This window comes from Vipera berus (genome assembly GCF_964194415.1).
Source record: "Vipera berus genome assembly, chromosome: 1".
NCBI classification, from domain to species: Eukaryota; Metazoa; Chordata; class Lepidosauria; order Squamata; family Viperidae; genus Vipera; species Vipera berus.
Genome location: NC_138202.1, coordinates 200,276,474 through 200,295,259, shown reverse-complemented (window position 1 = coordinate 200,295,259; position 18,786 = coordinate 200,276,474). Strand labels below are relative to the sequence as shown.

Genomic DNA, 18,786 nt, shown 5'->3' with positions numbered 1-18,786 from the left:
GACCAGGGGCAGTCTGTTCTATAAAGTATGCTTCCTAAATCCCAAATGTGACAAGAACGTAAACCAGGAAACCTAGAGCATACTTTCTCCATGGGAGTGAGTAGGGTGGACTGATGTTCTGGGGAGCTGGTGGTCCCACAACTAATCCAGTCCTATGATGTGTAGAGCTTTAAAGATGATAATATTAAGATGGAAATATTAAGCAGGAAAATGCAATTGGACTGTTTGACCTAGGGAAATTATATGAAATATAACTTATCAATTTATGACAATCAAATATTTCTTTATTGCTAATATGGTCATTAAACAACCAAAATGACATCTATATACACAGACATCACCAGATGGAGTATGCAGAAATAAAATTGACAGAAGAAGCAGAAAAAGAAGAGCAAGCAGTTTCCAGTATATGATACTGAGCATACACTGTATATGGCAATTTCAAGGAGAAGATTAGGAAACATTTTGAAGTCCAGAACATTATTAAATTGGGATTAAAATTAAATATAAAGAAGACTAAGGTAATGATAGTAAGTACAACCATCAGTCTTAGAACTGACAGCAAAGATATTGAGGTGGTGGGCGCTTCTGCTTTTTAAGTTTGGTTATTAATAGGGCACCAGAAGTTAAGAAAATACCCCATAGATTCACACTTGATAGAGAAGCCAAGAAAGATATTCAGATGCTGAGAAAGATCAAAAAGATATAGGCAATGGTTTCCACTATGAGACCTTATGGGAGCAAATGCTAGATTTTGAAGAGGCAGTATAGAAAGAGTATTTGAACTTTGATGTTGTAGAAGGCTCCTGAGAATATCACAGATAGCTAAGGGAAAAAAAGCAATTAGATAATAAAACTTGAGGCACAAATAAGCAGGCTCAAACTATCATAGATACATTATATGAAGACGTAGCACCTTTGAGAAGTCCACAATGCTAGGAAAGCTGGAAGAGAAGGAAAAAAGAGAAGGGCCAATATCGTGATAGATGGATGTGATTACTGTGGCAGTCTTGGATCACCTGAAGTGATATAATCACTAAGAATCAACATCAATGATATATAATCATAGACATTCCAGTCTCCCTCCCTTCTATGCTGTAGAAAGAAAGAAAGAAAGAAAGAAAGAAAGAAAGAAAGAAAGAAAGAAAGAAAGAAAGAAAGAAAGAAAGAAAGAAGAAAGGAAAGGAAGGAAGGAAGGAAGGAAGGAAGGAAGGAAGGAAGGAAGGAAAGAAGGAAGGAAGGAAAGAAAGAAAGAAAGAAAGAAAGAAAGAAAGAAAGAAAGAAAGAAAGAAAGGAAAGAAGGAAAGGAAGGAAGGAAGGAAGGAAGGAAGGAAGGAAGGAAGGAAGGAAGGAAAGAAAGAAAGAAAAGAAAGAAAGAAAGAAAGAAAGAAAGAAAGAAAGAAAGAAAGAAAGAAAGAAAGAAAGAAAGAAAAAGACCATTTCCCAACTTTTGTAGATTACCGTGTGTGAACAAAAAATTAATACTGCAGTCATTCATCATTTTTCCCGTGGAATCTTATTGCACGCACAATTGTCTGGCCATGAAATGTGCTTGGTTAAATTCTTTACACCTCTTTACCTCTTTTGGAAGCAGGTCTGGAAATATTAGATTTATTTCTATCATCTTCCAAGACACTTGCTCTCCTGACAGACTGCAATATGTTATCCCATATGGAATTTTGAAAGAACTCCACCACCATGGATTCAGACTTGGAAAGGATTTATACTTTGAAGGCACCAAACAACTGTATCAATAAAATCAATTTAGTTCTTAACTGGAACACAGTTCTTGAAACAAATCCCCATAATCACCACAAGTAATTGTTTATCTTCTAGATAAGGAAAATTGAAAACATGGTTCTGTTTTCTGGTTGCTTAACTCTGAATCTTTTTTTTTAAGATTCAGAGTAGCTCTCCCTCCTTCTCTCCCTCTCTCTCTCTCTCTCTTGTTATGTCTAAGCCTTCCACTCTTTCCATTGCTTCTCATATAATCCTTGCTCTTTCATCACTCCTTCCCCAGCAGATTTACTTTTCTGACATATTGTGAGAGATATAGCTTATAATGCAACAAATAGCTCTAAATTTATAAGGGTTTGGACTATGACATGGGAGGGAATCTCTGAAGTCAGAATTGCTCTGAGTGTGTTCTTTTGCTTGAACTGGAGTTTCAGCTTATGCTCCAGCCTTGTGAGGAGGGGCCAGAAATTTACTACTTAAAGCCACACTCCCCTGCTCTCTGCTAGCCGGGGCCAAGAAAGTACCTTGCTTGGGGGAGGCGGCACAAAAACAAAAAGCTGCTTAACCTCCAACATTTCAAAAGCAATCGAAGCAACAGTAAACAATAATTAGTATTTTTCTTACCAAAAGTTCTTCACAGACAATCCATGTGCTCTTTTTCCTGGAAAGAGAAAAATAACTGCAGCATTTGTTAGGAATTTGTTGGATATCCTCCATATACTGTTCCTGCCTCCATGCTTTCTTTCTATCATTTAGCTGAGGCTCTCTTGCGCTCATTAGCTGCCCATGATGGCCTATTTGTAGATGACCAACTGGTCAGATGCTCTTAATACATGGGGCAGCTCCTCCAATTTATTGACTGCCATCTCCACTAGTTGACTTTTGACTTGAGCTCAAAATGGATTTTCTGTATGGTGAGATATTTCATATTTGTACAGTAGCATTGTCTTGGGCAAGTGACATGTGCTTTGCCATTTATTTCTCACAAGTTGTTAGTAGAATAGATAGAGCCAATTAGTATGGTCTTGGCCATCTGTCCAGCTGTTTGAAACATATGAGATACACCAAGTTAGTTACTGTAGTACTTAGTTCTTGCAAAATCAACATGAATTTATTCTGAATCATGGTTGCCTTTTATTTAAATCTATTTATGCATTTAACATCACAGTTTGTTTATTAACTATAACACTTGCAAAAGAAAAAGAAACATTTAAGTTATAGTATAAACTGTACAGTGTAAACAGTGCAAATGTTTAAGATGAACCTCATGCACAGAAACTAGGGTAAAATTAGATCTGAGTGCAATTAGGTGAGGCTAATCCAATACAATAAGGAGAAAGTGTCACAAAAGAATATATGTCCTAAGGTTAGATTTATACAAGGGTCATATTTACAAAAGCTCTCTTTGCGATTACTGCTTATTTTCTGTCTGCCAAGCATGTGGCACAATCGTCCTATCTGTTGTAGGCCTAAATTAATGTGTGCAAACTCTGGAATTATTAATAATTAGTAGTCCTTCACTCCAAGCTCCTCAAATTCTTGGAACAGACATCCTAATGTTCATTTTTTTGCTACCTTCCAATTACACACTAACTTGAGGTGGGTTCTGATAAACTCTGATAGGCTTTTTTGTTTGGGGAATCACAATGGTGATGTTCATTCAGGCAGAAATAGTGGAAGAGGATCTTAAAATGTTGCTTTGAGCCTCATACGCTTCCCATTAGCAAATGGGCATAGAACTTCACAAGAACATATCTTAATTATATATCAATTCAAGGCGGCACATAAAGAAAGAAGAGCTCTGCTGATATAAATGAAGGTTTGGGCATTTGATTTATTGTGGATAACCTTCTGGGCTTTCCCCCCCCCCTTTCCAGTTAATTTTTGGTCCCTGGATGTCGGGTTTTTTTTTGTGTGTGAACATGAATTGTATTGTAATACAGTATAAGACAGTTTAATTCAGATTATGCTATCCCGAATGTTTAATTTGATTTGCTCCTAGATTCATCTTTTTGAGTAGAGAAATGCTGCTGGATCTTAATTGTACGATTAGCTTAATTGTCAGAGTTGATTTTTGGTAGGATATTATTTTATTCAGTAAAATATGCTGTACATCTGTTGGAAACACAAACCTAACCAAACTAGTTGCACCGAGCTCTTATTGCCAACTCTGTTGATTTACTTCTTAACTGTTGATTTACTTCTACAGTTCTAAATGGATTTTATTGTGGTGGGATATAATGAACAGAATATGTGTAGAGCTCAACAAAATATGTGTGGAGTATCGCAACAAATTTTGCCATGTCTTAAATGACACCAACAGTAATGGACTGGTGTTCATTAGTCTGTTTCTGAGATCCTTTTGTATAACCCCTGCTTCTCTGCTAATATAAGTCAGTCTGTCTCATGCTGTGAGGAATATTCTGTGCTCATCTTTTCTTATATCTCCAAGTGTTTGCACGCTGTTAGATTTGAATAGCCGTTGGAGATATATATACAGTGTGTGTGTGTGTGTGTGTATTATATATATATATATGCAAATTATTCAAATTGCTAATAAAGAATTTTGGGAGGCTGAGATGATCATTTCGAACTCTTTATGTTCTCATCAGTCAGTCATACCCTTTATCTGAGATTCGAACCTGGGCTGATTATATATTAGGCAGTTGTTTTAACTTCCTGAGCCACAGGTTCTTTCTCTCTTTTATTAGCTAGAAGGCAAGGCAAATGTGTGTTAAGTATTTGTCAAGGCTTTTTGAATGCACCTTGCTAATTAACTCTTTCATTCCTGTTTTGGCCTGACTCAAGGCTTATCCACAGGATATAGTCATATATATATATATTCATATATATATATATATATATATATATATATATATATATATATATATATATATATATATAGAGAGAGAGAGAGAGAGAGAGAGAGAGAGTTATAGATATAGATATAGATATAGTCATATAGATATAGTCATATATATATAGTCATATATATATATAGTCATATATATATATAGTCATATATATATATATATATATATATATATATATATATATATATATGTGTGTGTGTGTGTGTGTGTATGTGTGTGTATGTGTGTGTATGTATATATATATATATATATATATATATATATATATATATATATATATATATATATATATATATATATACACACACACACACATATAGACATACACGTACACACTTGTGAACAGAAGTGGAATGGCAGGTTCAGATGGGAATGAAAAAAGAGACATCTGGGAATTGATGGGAATCAAATGAGCAGAAACAAGAGAACTGTGACCGAAGGAGGAGGAGGAGAGAGATGAAAAGGAAACTGCAGAAAGACAAAACAGGAGTTGGAAAAGATGAAAGATGAGATCCAGCCATGCAGGGAGCAGCTGCTCTTCTTCAAGCACGGTGGCCCTGCAGAGGATTTAAAAATAAAAGCATTTTTTTTTTGCTTGGTGCAGAACTGAGTGTATCTGTTAAGTCACTTGTATTCAGATAAGTTGTTTGGTTAAGAAAAAACATACTAGAACGTTTATTGGGTATGACTCTTACGTAGCCCTGCTGGAAAAACTAAGCTGAAATTGAGCAAGGGAGATAAATTTCAGACTTAGTCAAGAAAGGGATGCTGCTTGCGGAAGTCCATTCTGGGCCTGGGCAACAAAAAATTAGCTACGGGTTCTGCCAATGTGTGTGCGAACTGGCTGAATCCCACCAATGGACATACCGAGTTAAGGATGACAGTATATCCATGCTGATATAAGACTAATGTCCAGGCAATAGCTTACTATATACCATAGTTATTAGACTACTGCAGTAATGTATATACATATGAGAGAGAGAGAGAGAGAGAGAGAGAGAGAGAGAGAGAGAGAGAGAGAGAGAGAGAGAGAGAGAGAGAGAGAGAGAGCAGGGTGCCAATGACATGGTCTCATATGCTAAATTGATTCCAGGGAAGTGCAAAAAAGTTTTTTGAAAGCACAATACATTAAAATGCCAAGTACATTGTAGTTCACAGTGCAGTTAGGCTGGGTGAATATGGCCCTTCAGAAACTCAGCCAGAAGTAATTAAACAATAAGAGTTAGACTGGTAACCATGATGTCTTATGAAATAAATGTGTAAGTCCTTTTATTTTTATCAGCCAAAGTTTGCAAACCTTCTTTAAAGGAAGCCACATGCAAAGTGCCTTATACCTCCTTGTGCATTGATTCGCTCTTTGCCATACGTAGGAACAATTTATGGTGTTTATAAACACAGCATTGTTCATAAAGTGTCAGACATCACGGGGCCTTTCTTGAGAGAGAGAGATGGTCTAAAAACATGAAATATAAATAAATAATATCTCATTTTAGCTATCAGAGAACTGAGTATTATACAAGAAAGTCCTAAGCACACATTCTCTTTGTTTTCTCCCTTTGTTTTATTGGACTTCTATGGGAGAACAATCACTAGAGAAATTAAGATTTGCACAAACCATGGATTATCAAGTAGCACTGGAAGTATTAATCAAAACTCATGGTTCGCGCGTTACAGGCAAATTATGAATTTGTGCATATCTTAATAGCATGCTGTGAAAAAGAAAGTCAGGAAAGGAATCCGGATTAAGAAGCTAAGGAAGAAGGTGTGTTTTAAGATAAAGGGTGTTAATTAATACACATTTTATACCAAGACATTTTAATTAGGGATTGCATGCCTGTTAATTGCACTTCTTTGAGCAATAATAGTAAGGCTGACTTAGCACCCACTTTTTCTATTATTTATTTTATTTTAGAAAACTTATACACTAATAATAGAAATGGCTTTAAAAAGGCATGTTACAACAACAAATACCCTACTAAATGAATGTTTTCAAATTTAACATTGTAAGCATATGCAAACTGAAAATAGGATTGTCCCTTGCTATTATACTTAATCATTACACAAAACTCACAATGCTAATTAGCAAATGCATGCTTCTGTCCAATATGGTATAAAAGTAAAATAAATTTAGAAATGGGAGCAAAGACAAAATGCTGCTTTCAATTTTATAAAATAAGTTGATCTATATTTAAGAGACTTATTTTGCTGATTTCCCAAATGTTCACTATACATCTTAAAAAGTACCAAAACTTTATAAAGGTGTCAGATGTTATTATTATTACCCTTATTCATCTGTCAGGAAATATTATCTATAATAAGAAAATCCTTGGTTTTCTAAAGCCTGGCTGACTAGAAGGAGGGTTTCTGTTCTTCCATAACCTGAAATTTAACCACTGTAATTTATCAAACTTTTTTCTAATTAGGCAATACTTTTTTGAATATTGAAACATTTCAGAAACAATTTGTAATAGACTCCTGGTAACCTAAAAAGCCTTGGTAGTCTAATATAGTAGATATCCCAAATGATTTTAGCCTTATGCAGTGCTTTTATTGTAAAAGAAAAAGGTGCCGGAACTCACACATGTCATACAACCCACCTTGCCTACCCTACAAGGTTCCATCCAAAAAAAGGTGCCGGAACTCCGTTCTGAGCGTTCTATGAGGAAAAAAGCCCTGGCCTTATGAGTCATCTGTGGCTCATATTTGTAATGCCTGGTTTCATTCAGAGTGTTTTATTTTCTTGCTCAAGTTTTCTAAGAGTCATTGGGAGGCTGTGTCCTTTGAGGCAGTTCAACAAGATCGAAGAGGGAACACTGCAGGAAAACTACTTATGAGAGAGACTGGAGAAGACGATCCCTTTCTGGCTGAAGTCATTTTGCATCCTGACAGTAGACTAAATACAGTGAAGCCAGGAAAGACAGACATCTTGGGTCCTGCCTGCACTGGGGACCCAACCTTTGTTGCCCACTCCTACCCCATGCCTTCAACAAACCTGATCATGTGGGATGGGACCACCATAGCTACTCTTGAAAAATCAGGGCCACTCCATTGCAGCAACAAGGTAGAACAGAGGGTTATAGCTCTGTGTTGCCATGTCTAGTGATCGTCTAGCTTTTTGCAGCCCAGAATAGTAATAGCACTTAGACTTAGATACCACTTCATAGTGCTTTGCAACCCTCTCTAAGGAGTTTTGCAGAGTCTGCTTGTTGCCCCCAACAATCTGGGTTCTCATTTTACCGACCTCGGAAGGCTGGAAGGCAGAGTCAACCTTGAGCCAGTGAGACTTGAACTGCTGAACTGCTGGCTTTCAGCAGAATTAACCTGCAATACTGTATTCTAACCACTGCGCCACCACGGCTCTTAACAGAAATGGCTAAGTGCACGGCCCTAATAAATGCAGCAGAAAGATGGAGAATACAAGTGTAGAACACTCATAGTATTTATTAGATCCAAAAGGAAAAGTTGATGAAGCAAAGAATTAGATTTTTGCAGCTGCCTAAAAAAAGAGAGACTAGCACAAGGTGGAATGGAGCAATCACTTGTTCAACTACATTTTGAATGGAAGGAAGAAAGGAAGGTCTCTTGAGTCTAATGCTAACATAGGACCCTAGTTAACAACTTAGAGTTACACACAAAACTAATAACCATATAAATACAACATGTAGAACAACCCAGTGCACGTATTCTGGAGAGAGAGAAGTTCCCTGATGATGGGCTCTAGCAAAATAGGCAAGAAGGTGATCACAGGGTGGCAGTATCAGCCCTGCTGCTTCTGCAACCTCAACCCACACAAAGGGATTAGAGCTTGTATTGTGATGGCGTACCCTCCATGTTTTGACCCCTAGAGTATGTTCTATGTGCCAGTGTCACTAATGGATGGGACTGGAGAGTTGGGTCTTTTGCAAAGAGAATAAGTAAATAATGATAACCAATAAATTAACTTTATCAGAAGTATTAAAGTGAGCATTCCCATTCCAGAGACATCGGACTTACATTTGTTCATCTTGGGAGCAGGAGGGGGGAGGGAAAGAGAATAATTTGTGCTCCACTTGTATAGGATTTTAGCCTATTCATCAGTATTGCTTTCAAAAATTTTATACATTTTCAATTACCCCTCTCAACTGCTTTAGCTAAATTAGGATAATCAGGGAAATGCTGAAATGAATGAATGAGTGTGTGTGTGTGTGTGTGTGTGTGTGTTTGTGTGTGTGTAAGCATTTAACTCATTCCAAAGAAGGATCAAACCCCAAAGGGAATGGAATATCCATTGACCTTTCTGCCTTTGACTTCCACGCATTCAACTGGAAGGTTAAAGAGAAGCTACACCAGATTTATCTGAATATCAGGAGAAGGTTCTGTGTGATTTTGAACATTGCTTTATTTGAATTCAAGTCACCTATTTGTATATCTCTCCTTCATATTTCCAGCTTATGGAGGTAAGGGTAAACAGGATTGCCTAGGACTCTCTGCTTTGTTCCCATTTGGAAGCTCTCTACCCATTCAGCTGGCCAAAATGTCTGTCTGTCCGTCCGTCCATCCATCCATCCATCCAAACATATTTCTACTAAATCTAATTTTTCACCTCTTGCTTAAGAGCATGTCAGGCATATTTAGACATATAACCATATTAACAAATTTTTAGCCTTTTCTCAAGATAGTATGGTTTGTTTACAAGCTCCAGGTTTTCAAAGACATGTATTTTTTTTTAAAAAAAAAAAAATCCTTGCTTTTTCAGCACAGCTGATTTCTCCGGAGATTCCCCACCCCTACCCCCTGCTGCTCCTGCCCCTGGAAATGGAAAGAATAGATGAAAACCAGAGCATGACTCTGTTCACACAATGACTTTTTAATGTAACTCTCTGAGCAGAATTATGGGAAAGTTATAACTGGAATGAGTTACTTTTCAGTGTATAGCCATGCGAGGATACGTAAGAAGAATGTGCAAAAATGTGGATCCTTAAGAAGCTGTCACTGGGAACTCATTTTACTATAATTTTTCATTTTTTATAAAGAGTGCCACTGTACAAGTGCCAAACATTACATCAAAATTGCTCAGGGAATATGCCCATAATGTTACATATTAAATGAGGGTTGGCTTTTCTTGTAAACATCTTGTGGGATCTCCTTTTCATTCTTTCCAGTCCAATGGAATAGTGCAAAGAAATTGTGTAAAGAAAGGGTCTTTCTATTCTGTGTTAGCAGAATAACTCCAAAACCTGAACAGAGCAGGACCAAATTGGGTGCAGGAGGAGAATGGAATGGAAGGGGCAAATTCAGGTTCAGAATTGGCCCAGTTCAACTGGGGTTTGTGGGGGAAATCTCCTCAATGGATCTGTATAAAAGGACAGTTGGGTAACAATGTAGATTGCTGCCAATGGCTTCCCTCCCCTATTCTGGTCATATGATTCAAAATGGAGCACATGCAGCCCCCTCGTGGCCAGTGGCACACATGTACACATGCACACAGAGAGACGCACACATTAACAATATTGTTGATTGCTGTTGTTTTCTCTTTTAATCTTTGTTACTGATAGGGAATATATGTCACTTAAAGTTGTGTGTGAAGCAGTTTATAAGCCTCTATAACAAATAAACTACAAACAGGTAAATCAGTTTAGCTTGATTTACAGTATATATCCCATATACATATGCTTACCTCACAGGATTACTGTTGTAGGGAAAATAGGAGGAGGAAGGTATGCTGAATATGTTTACTGCCTTCAGTTGTTTGTAAATATAATAAAGGCAGGCTATAAATACATGCACATTGCACATAAACAGGAAGCAGGCCTGCACACACTCTGATTAGCTCTGGGAACACAGTGCAGATGTGTGTGTGTGTGTGTGTGTGTCAACTTACTATGATAAACACTGACCTACACACATATACAGAAGAAATGCATATATACACTCATCTGATTAGAATTTCTCACATACAGAAGCAACACATATCTACCCACCACCCCAATGGGAATGTAACACATAAACATGCATGTTGTCATACCACACATACTTGGCAACACATATACATACATGCCTTGATTAGTCTCTAGGAAGAAAATATACAGTATATACTGTAGACACATAACATCTTATATAGATAGTGTCCATGGTCTTTATTGGTAAAGGGGTTAAAAGAATTTAAGGGGTCATACTCTGAAGGCTTTCTCTAACTTTTAAAGAAATATTTCATAACCAAGTAGCATAAAACAATTGGATGGTCTCTATTTACTTCAGCCAGAAGAAAATCTTTGACTTCTGAGCTCCAATGAGACCTTAAAACAGGCAACAAATGTAATCTGGAAGCTGAAGTCCATATCTCTTGCAAAGGATGAACAATAGTGGCCTAGACTAGGTATAATGCCCTCATGATGGCCAGATGCGGAAAATCTCAAAAAGAAATTGGCACTTTGCCTCAGTGATCCCAAGGTTCTGCCACTTCTGAAATCTGGGATGGTTTTTCTCCATTGGCTCCTCAGAGAGAATGCAAAATATATTTTGTTTTTCATATTGGACAAGGCTGTTTTATTGGTGCTCTTTGATGTTGTTGTTGTTGCTAATCTGTTTCATTGTTTTGCCATAAAAACAGAGCTACAGGTATTTAACACATAGCTGAATGAATGATATCCTGAAGGTCCTTGCCATTAAAGTCCATCCTACCCCTTCTGACATCAAAAATAAAATAAAAAATAAATGAAACAACCAGCAATTTGTTGCTTTTCCATGACAATAATGGTGTCATGAAAAAGGTGTAGAGACCTTTATGGTTAGTCTTACTTTATACTAATAAGTAAATGTATCATTTATAACTTCCATAAATAATGCTATTTATGTTATGCTCACCATCCTTCACGTTACTGACACATACAACTGCAGAAAATAGAAGTAAATAATGGCTTTATGTTTACTTCTATCAATAGATTTTTATCTACATGGTTTCAAAGGCAGATTCAGGCTTCTTTTTTTCTTTTTATGAATACTGGCTGCTGGCTAGGTCCACCTACAAAAATATGGGTGTAGGTGTGTGTGTGACTGTTTACAAAAAAATTGCCTAAATTGAATATTTATCTTTGCACTCCTACTGATATTTTTCTTTCAAAAATCCAGGAAAAGCCTTTATCCTGATCGCATCTCTTATGAACTTCTCTGCATATATGAAATGTATACAGTAGATAAATCAAATCACATGCTAAGTAAATTCTGCAGATGAGGAACAGGGACCTGCTTTTGGCTTACAGTTCAGGTTACAAATTTAAAAGGAAAGAGTTTAACCATTTCAGCATGTAAACAGAAGACGCTCATATTTCCACTGCTCTTTTGGCCTTTGAAATCCCACTACTTCCAATTAGGCTAGGCTACAAGTCCATGCCAAATGAACCCATTAGACTGGAATGTTTGGCTCTGCATCTGTTCTCCTTCTATTAGCCAAGGGTCAAGGCCTTGCCACAGGCATGTCATCTCTCACAGTGACATCAGACACTCTCTAAGCTGGAGCCACTAGACATAAAGCACCTGTTGGAAAGGGGTTGACAATCTTTTAAGAATGAACTTTGGTAAGAGGTTAAATGAGCACCTGAGCATCTAAACAGGAAGCACTGTAAGGAGGGGACTGAACTCCTGTGTATTATACCTCCTGGTGATGGTATCCAGGACTGCTTTGACAACTGGAAGAGGGGTTCCCCTCCCTCTGTTTCTCTCTTTGTGCCTCACCCTCTCCCTGCCTCCTCTAGGGCACATGGAAGAGTCAAGGCAGTGCTAGGTCACCGTATGGGTAATTTTGTGAGGGACTGTTTAGAGAATGAGAAAGCCTTGGATTAAAAAGTTGACATAAACAATTGAGATGTACTAGGCAACTCAGTTGATAGCTTATCTCAAACATAGCATTGGGCAAGGTAGTGAGCAACTTGGAAGAAATGTTTCCAATCATTCAAAGAAACTTCACCCTAAATAACTCACTGTAAATGAAACTGGGAATTGAAACTCTTACAATTTCCAAGGTTCTGAATTTACTCCAGGTTAGCATGAAAGACACCTCACCGAAGTCTTGCTTCCGTGATCCTGTCTCATTGTGTTGGACTGGTGAGAGTACTTGGTTTAATCTCAGATTAAATTAATCTCAAATTAAAGGTAAATTGGGAGTTTCCATAGTAGATGGAATATTTTTGGCAGGCATAGTGGACTTTTCTTTCTTTAGCTATTCAAAGATGCATGTGTCCGCATCCAAATAGCCCTTCAAAACCCAACTTCAAATCCTTCTTAAATCAAATTATGTGCCAGATAACAATGCTACTTTTCAACAGTCATCTGCAGTTCTTTGTCGTTCCCTGTTCTGAAGCAGATGCATTGATTCCAGTGCATGCACATGAAGGACATATCCCTATAAATGCTCCCAATATTACAGCAATTATTACCAGTCTAGAGCAAATATCCCTATGTGTTATTCACCTTAGCATTACTATATTCAAATTAGTATTATTTTAATTAAGTCAAAACTACTGAAACCTTAAAAAAAAGAGAAATCCATTAACCTTCAAACAGATCAGGACAGATTTTTAACTACATGCCTAACATCCATAATTAATGACTATAGAGGAGTTTTTCCTATCTTTGAGAACTTTCAGCTGTGTAGACTTCAATTTCTAGAATCTTTAGCAAAGAAACAACAACCCTATGCTTGCTGGGGGTCTTCTGGGACTTGAATTTCATATATCTGGATGGTGGAAGGACTGAGAAATACTGGTATACAATATTCCTCTCCTGTAAAGTTGATAGGTCCAATCAAGCATAGGGAGGGAGGGAGGGAAGAAGGGAAGGAGTTGGCACTGAGAACTGGGGGACAGAGTGAAAACTAACAAAGGTTGCTTCCCCACCTTTGCTGTATGCCTCAATGAGGGTGTTCTGTATCCAGGTCCACTCAGAGAATGTTCTCATCAGTGGGTAAGAAGATGGATCGAACTCAGTATAAAAATACAGCAACATAATTAGTGTACCGTAATATCTCTTTTCTGAGAAATGATGAATTTGTATAGAGTATTTTGAAATGGGATTTGGGAAAATTTGATTCTCCATTAATCACAGCACTGCCAAAGCTAATATGCCTATCGTATAACTCTGTAATTCAGCATGGAGGAGTTCCGTACTGAATGCCACCCTGTTCTTCAGTTTGGAAGAACACCTTCTCTGCTTAGTCTTTGAAGGGACAAGGAAGTAACAGTTAAGGTTGTGACTGCAATTAACCACTTCCTATCCTTTATGCACTTCCAGTTAATTTCATTTGTGGGTTGTGACATTAGCAGATGGAAGCTGTAGTTGTAGTCCATCTTTGTGAATTATTATCTTGGCTCTCCTGCAGTCCCTACTCATCCTTCCCTAATAGCCTCTAAAGATGGTCTTCCAGAAGTACATATTTCTAGCTCATTTTTCAAGCAACTACCTTTCAAATAGATGGCAGTGTTCCAATTTAAAGACATCTGTGATGCTATGAAGAAATTGCAGATTCCCACTTAGGAAAGAACTCAAGAGTTGTTTGAAGTCAGTAAGTAAGTAAGATGAGAAGAAGAAAATATCTTTGTTAGATTTTTGTGAAGCTCTTGAAATAGTTAGGAAAGAAAACTAAGGTGGAATTAACAGATACAGGCATTGTGATAAATGCCTTCTGTTTTACTTTTCTGTGCCTCCCAGGAAGACACGTATCTTACTACTTTCATAAACTATACCTACATGGCTGAACATCCAGATTTTCTTTTCTAAAATGAACAGCAGGACATTTACGATCATCATAAAACCATTTGCGAGAGCAGCCACCGAGTTTAGAAAGTTGTTAAAATTAGTTGGATGAAGAGGAAAGTATTGTAAAATAATAGCCACATGTTATTTTCATTATTTATGTATAGTAAAGTCAATTATTATAAATCTTGAAGAAAGCTCCAGTTTTGTGGACATTTATGACACATTTCCCACTGAATTAAATGGATCAGAATTACACTCAATTTTTATTCTGTTGACATTCCGTTTGTTTTCTAACTGCTGTAAACATATATTGTGATACTCTTTGATTGTATCATTTTTCATGCAATCTTGCTGATCTGGCTTGAACCAACAGGCAGATTTAGTTAAAACTAACCTACTGGCTTTAATAATTCGGTATCTAAAGGGTATTCTGTCTGTTTATGTCATGCTGCGTTGTTAGAATAGTAAGATTTTGTGCATAATGCACCTTGTAAGATTTTCTCTACTCTACACATGATGTGATTTAATGGTGCATGACAGAAACTGGATGTGCAGAGTTTTTGCCTTTTTGTCTGACTATTTTAAAATAAATAATGATACAGCAGCTAATTTCATATTGCAGTGCAATATTATGCATATGTATTCAAAAACAAGTCCTTTGGATATGTTCTCAAGAAAGTGCAGTATGTCTCAGACTGTAACCTCATACTGACTTGCTGTAAAAATGCACAGTTACATATTTAGATCATTGTGACACTTCAGTATTAATCTGCCCTGAATTTCTTTAAATGGTCTGAGCAAACTTTTATATCTTTAATTTACAGCAATATGAGTATTAAAGACTTTGTTCAGAAAAAGCTCTACCTTGACCCAGTTATAAATAAAAATCAGGAGTATTTTTCCAGAAACTGCAACATAAATGAGGAAGAACATTTGCCATTTTACTACGTGTGTGTGTGTGTGTGTGTGTGTATGTGTGTGAATGTCCTGTTCCACATTATTGAAATGAAGTGTTACATCAAACCTACACAAAACTACAAAATCTATGTTTGATATATTTTTGAAAAGTTATAGGATACCGAGTTATTATTAATTATTACTCAAGGCACAATACAGATAAAGAACAAAGAACAACTGCTACAAATTTCCATCCAGCTAAATTAGTTTAACAACCAATCCATAAAACCAACTTTCGGATCTCAATTTTAAAGGAACGTCGTACAACACTGAAATCGTGCATATGTTATAGATGCACACACATCTGTATAATTAATGCATATGTTAATTAATATTAATATTAACACCAGCTGCCTGCAATTAGTGCAGGTTCGCATCCCACCAGGCTCAAGGTTGACTCAGCCTTCCATCCTTCTGAGGTAGGTAAAATGAGGACCCGGATTGTTGGGGGTAATAAGCTGACTTTGTAATAATGCCGCTTGGGGGGGCGAAAGCCCTAATAAGCAGGCATATACATAGAATGAAGGCTATTGCTAAGCACATTGATTTGTGCTTCTTAGATTGTAAGCCGCCCTGAGTCTTTGGAGAAGGGCAGGATATAAATGGGATTAAAATAAAAAAATAAAATAAAATAAAAATCTATAATGAATTATATAGAGTAAGCATAAACAATATCCACTGTAATGAAAGGATGGTATAATATCCTGGGCCCACAGCTCATCGGGCCCTTCATTAACCACTAGTCAAACAATCAGGCCCCACGTTAACCCGCTCGTCGAATAAGAAAAAGCACTAGTCAGATTTTCAGAGAGGGCAATGGAAGGAAAGAGCCAATTCCAAAGTGCAGGAAGAAGTCTCTGACAGCCTGAGGATTGAGAGAAGACCCTGTTCAGAGGAGGGAAAGGAACCCTCAGGACTGTAAGAAGAAACAAGAGCGGATACTAGAGGGTGGTTGGAGGGCTCTGAACACTGAACACTGATAGTCTGAAATGAGCTCTGATTCAGGGCCAGCTCTCACTCTGAGGAACCCACAAAGAGGAGGCCACTTCAGAGAACCCTGTGTCTACATTGGAGTTTGGCAAGACTGGTGTGAGTGCAGTGCCTGAGGAGCAGCTGGAGACAGCAGAAGCTGAGTGATCTGATACAGGGGTCTGAACCTTTCATTCCTAAGGCACTTAGGGCTGAGCAAAGGTCTGCATAGCTCCTGGCAAGGCAAAAATGTTCCTGCTGGTGATTTCTTGCATCTGATATAGAGGCCCTGTTTCAGAGCCGTTGCTAGCAAGCAATCCCTCATTGGGAACATCTGCTCCAATTACCAGACATGCTATTCATGGAAACTGTTCTTTTAGACCCAGACCCGCTGGTGATCTAACAATGGTGCTACTACTCTACCCTGGCAAGACTTCTGCCTGATGCTTTGAACTTTGCTTATTAGGAATTTACCTGTAAATTTGCCAAGGAATTCAGGACTGCTTGAGCTGTGTGTGCATCTGCACGCATGCCTTGTCCATTGCCGCTGCTGGTGCTCAATCCGAGTAAAGCCTTTTGAATTGTACTCCTTTGTATGCATGTCAGCAAAAGTTGGGAATAACGTTGAAGGTGCAGAAAAGGGAAGGAAGGAGGAACTGGAACAGCTGCCAGAAAAGTACTGGAATAATCTAAACGTGAACAATCAAAGGACATATCAGTGAAGCCATAGCCTCCGGTGGTCATCATTACCACTATGGCTTTTTTGGCTTCATCCTCTTTGAGGTGGCCCAGTCTTCTGGTCAAATTTCATAGGGAAGGTAGATTCAAGAGTAAAGACCATTTCCTAAAAAAAATAAACCAGCAAAGAGAGGAGATGCCAAGTTTCTGACTGCTTAATGTGAGGACCAAGCTGAGTCAAAGACTCTTAAGAGATCTAGGTCACTTCCAGTTTTATAACAGTAATGATGCCCAAAATACATAAAATAAGCACCTATTGTGGCAAGATAGGTGACAATGCCACTCCAAATAGGGCCTCTTTTAATTTCACTAACTGGAGTTAGTGATAAATGAGTTTCCCATTCCCATCATAAATAATACATTTTACAGCTCAGTCCTAATAATAATTACTCTGAAGTTAAAGTTCCCTTAATTTGATTACTTTAATTTGTTTACCTATGAAGTGCACTCTGTATTGAAGTCAAAAGTTTGGGAAGCATCTGTTGATATTATACATGAAAATATATAACTATACTGGATAGATTTTTAATTTTTGAAACAACTTGCAGCCTGCTAGGATGAGTCCATATATTCTATCATTTCTTTTGTTATCTACAGTATTAATAAGATCAGTATTTTGCAGAGACCTGTAGATTTGTTAACTATGAAACGGTTCTCTTCTACCTGTATTCTCTTTCTCTGTCTCTCCATCTCTCTTCAGCTCTCTCCATCTCTCTCCATCTCCATCTCTCTTAACTGTTTTTTGTTTTCTCTTAATCCAAACATTATTTCTCACTGTGGAATCCTATGTATATTTATTTGAACATTAATCTTACCACAGTCAATTGGGGTTACAATACATTGCATTGCATTCTCTAGCATGATATCACTTTATATTAAAGTAAAGGTAAAGGTTCCCCCGCACATGCGTGCTAGTCGTTTCCAACTCTAGGGGCCGGTGCTCATCTCCGTTTCAAAGCCGAAGAGCCAGCGCTTGTCCGAGGACGTCTCCGTGGTCATGTGGCCGGCATGACTGGACGCCAAAGGCGCACGGAACGCTGTTACCTTCCCACTGTAGTGGTCCCTATTTTTCTACTTGCATTTTTACGTGCTTTCAAACTGCTAGGTTGGCAGAAGCTGGGACGAGTAACAGGCGCTCACTCTGCTACGCGGCACTCGGGATTCGACCCGCCAAACTGCCGACCTTCTGATCAACAAGCTCAGCGTCCTAACCCACTGAGCCACCGCGTCCCTTGCCCACTTTATATTATCTACATCTTAAGTAACAGGGATAATATATGCTTCATTTTTCTACTGTAGAACATGCATCTTAATCATCATTTTTTAAGTTTGCTATAATCATCTCTGTCTGTCTGTCTGTCTGTCTATATCAGGGGTGTCAAACTCAATTTCATTGAGGGCCGCATCAGCATTGCGGTTGCCCTCAGGGGGCCGGGTGGGCATGGCCAGGGTGGGCGTGGCCTAGTGGGTGGGCGTGGCTAGAGTGCGTATGGCCTACTGGGTGGGCGTGGTCAGCTCTACATCGTTCACATCAAGGGTGCCTATGGGGGCCTAGGCAGGAGTGGGACAGATCTGAGGGTCTCTGGCAGAAGGAGGGTCTCTGGGCCAGGGCCAAGGCAGTGGGGGCCGTTCCCTCACTGTTTCCAGGATGGCTTCGCGGGCCACATGAAACCACTTTGTGGGCCGGATCCGGCCCCTGGACCTTGTGTTTGACATGTCTGGTCTATATCTATCTATCTATCTATCTATCTATCTATCTATCTATCTATCTATCTATCTATCT

At 38.2% G+C, this 18,786-nt stretch overlaps 1 protein-coding gene across 2 annotated transcripts in view; it reads left to right on the top strand.

Moving 5' to 3' along the window:
• Positions 1-18,786, top strand: part of MACROD2 (mono-ADP ribosylhydrolase 2) — a 1,175,381-nt gene that overhangs the window by 1,035,576 nt on the left and 121,019 nt on the right. The window lies entirely within an intron of this gene.